The sequence below is a fragment of the Mandrillus leucophaeus genome, unplaced genomic scaffold (genome assembly GCF_000951045.1).
Source record: "Mandrillus leucophaeus isolate KB7577 unplaced genomic scaffold, Mleu.le_1.0 Scaffold467, whole genome shotgun sequence".
NCBI classification, from domain to species: domain Eukaryota; kingdom Metazoa; phylum Chordata; class Mammalia; order Primates; family Cercopithecidae; genus Mandrillus; species Mandrillus leucophaeus.
Window position 1 is genome coordinate 643,235 of NW_012104998.1, and position 2,731 is coordinate 645,965.

At 43.0% G+C, this 2,731-nt stretch overlaps 1 protein-coding gene across 2 annotated transcripts in view; it reads right to left on the reverse strand.

Annotated features, from left to right (window-relative positions):
* Positions 1-2,731, reverse strand: part of FAM177A1 (family with sequence similarity 177, member A1) — a 47,368-nt gene that overhangs the window by 39,413 nt on the left and 5,224 nt on the right. Inside the window, exon 1 of one of the 2 annotated variants that reach the window (XM_011995053.1) lies at positions 654-775. The exons of the other annotated variant lie outside the window; for it this stretch is intronic. The gene's annotated coding sequence lies outside the window, so the exon portion shown is untranslated. Of the gene's footprint in view, positions 1-653; positions 776-2,731 lie in introns of those variants that run through there. 2 annotated transcript variants of the gene reach the window in all.

Genomic DNA, 2,731 nt, shown 5'->3' on the forward strand with positions numbered 1-2,731 from the left:
AGAGAAATTTTTATACATTGTTTTCTCTTTAGAAAGAAAAAACAATTTTTATACATTGTTTTCTCTTAAGAAAGTCCTTTCTAGGAAGGACTTCTAAGGTCCTTCTTAGAAAACAGGTATGATTCTTCTCTGCCTTTTACCTCCCAAAGCTAAGTTTAGTAGCCAGGATCTGAACTGCAGATCATGAAAATTTGGTAACAGGCCAGGCGTGGTAGCTCACACCTGTAATCCTAGCACTTTGGGAGGCTGAGGCAGGAGGATCACACGAGGTCAGGAGTTCCAGACCAGGCTGGCCAACATGGCAAAACCCCACCTTTACTAAAAATACAAAAATCAGCTAGGCATGGTGGTACACATCTGTAATTCCAGCTACTTGGGAGGCTGAGGCATGAGAATCACTTGAACCCAGGAGGTGGAGGCTACAGTGAGCCGAGATCGCACCACTGCACTCCAGCCTGGGCAACAAAGTCAGACTGTCTCAAAAAAAATAAAAATAAGGCTGGATGCTGTGACTCAGGCCTATAATGGCAGCAATTTGGAGGGCTAAGGCAGGTGGATAACCTATGTCAGGAGTTGGAGACCAGCCCGGCCAACATGGTGAAACCCTGTCTCCACTAAAAAAGCAAAAATTAGCTGGGCATGGTGGCACGCACCTGTAGTCCCAGCTACTCAGGAAGCTGAGGAAGGAGAATCACTTGAACCCAGGAGGTGGAGGTCATAGTGAGCTGAGATTGTGCCACTGCACTCCAGTCTGGGTGACAGAGCAAGACTCCATCTCAAAAAATAAAAATAATAAATAAACTATCTGAAAAAATAAAATTTGGTAACATAGCCTATCTATGTATTAACATGGAAAAAAGTCACAATTCTCTCTAGCCTGTCCTGAGGGTTCAAACAAATCCCAGTCCTTAACAAGGGAAGATCAGACCATTTATTGTGTCCATGAAAAAAATAAACAAGTAGTTCACCCAGGACACCTTTCTTCTACCCACCCCCAACCCCCACCAGTTCCCAGGCACTGATAGCCATCCCTACCCAGTCTCATGTTTCCCCTTGAGATAAAATTTGGCTATGGTTGTCCTGACATCAACGTTTCCTTTTGGACCATGACTCTGCTTTTTGGATCCCTTAATTTCCTATGCAAAGGAAAGATAGATGAGCTAAGTTACATCTCCAGTCATCCTACTAACTGGATGGATCTAATGTCAATGCAACAGCTCCAGTCAGTGAATAGAGAGCTCAGATCCTTCACAATATAACACCATGCCCCACCCTATCCCATCCCCAGGACAGAAGAGGCTTCTCACTGTTCCCTCTAGCAATCTCTCATTGGCTTAATTTTTTCCTTCTATGACACAGGCAAAGGAAAGGATGTCAGTGCTCAAAAAGCTTCAGATTTTAGAGTATTTCAGATTAGGGATAATGATTCCAACCTCTACGTGGCAGGTGGGGGTGGAGAGCAATGAAGGAAGCACTAACAGGTAAAACGAACCAGAAAATCATTTGGTACAAAATTCCCAATAATTATATTTTTTAAATATTTTTCTTTTTTTTTATTTTTCAAACATCAACTTGAACCAGAAATCCAATAATTACAAATAACAGTTACATCGTAGCTGGGCACGGTGGCTCACGCCTGTAATCCCAGCACTTTGGGAGACCGATGTGAGCAGACAACTTGAGGTCAGGAGTGAGACCACCCTGGCTAACATGGTGAAACTCCATGTCTACTAAAAAAAATACAAAAATTAGCTGGGCGTGGTGGAGCGTGCCTATAATCCCAGCTACACAGGAGGCTGAGGCAGGAGAATCACTTGAACCTGGGAGGCGGAGGTTGCAGTGAGCCAAGATCCCGCCACACACTTCACCCTGAGCAACAGAGTGAAATTCTGTCTCAAAAAACAAAAAAAGTTACACTGTGAATTTTCCAAATGCTTCATTTTATAAATCTGCAAGTAAGAAAATTTTCACTGCCAATTATGCAAATTCCATAACGAACTCCAAAGATCTGAAAGATAGTTTCATAACACCAGGAAATTATGAGGTACCATGTCAATTAACATTTTACTCCATTTTATAGTTAACCAAACTATAAATGTGCTTATCTTTATTCTCAGGATCTGTTTTTTCTTTTTTGAAAAGGGGTCTTGCTCTGTCATCCAGGCTGGAGTGCAGTGGCATGATCTTGGCTCAGTGCAACCTCTACCTCCTGGGTTTCAGCGATTCTCCTGCCTCAGCCTCCCAAGTAGCTGGGTCTACAGGTGTGAGCCACAATGCCCAGCTAATTTTTGTATAGTAGAGATGGGGGTTTCATCATGTTAGCCAGGCTAGTCTCCAACTCCTGACCTCAAGTGATCCACTCACCTCAGCCTTCCAAAGTGCTGGGATTATAGGCGTGAGCCACCCCACCCAGCCCAGGATCTGGTTTTAATGGCAATTTTTTTTTATATACTCCCACGGCACCCAGACTTCTTTAAAACACATACTAGACTTGGAATTTATTCTTTGTCATCTTCCCCAAGTAGGCTATTAGCAACATGGGGGGTAGGTACTGCTATATCTTTCAGCCTAGAGTTCCTGGCACATTAACAGGAACTTGGTAACAGAGGTGCTTGGTAACAGAGGTGCCAAATAAATCAATCACTGAGTGGTACTGAAATTTTAACTCTTTTAAAAACACTGAGGCTGAGATTCTGATTAAAAGTCTATTCAGAGAAGCTGCTGGATAGAA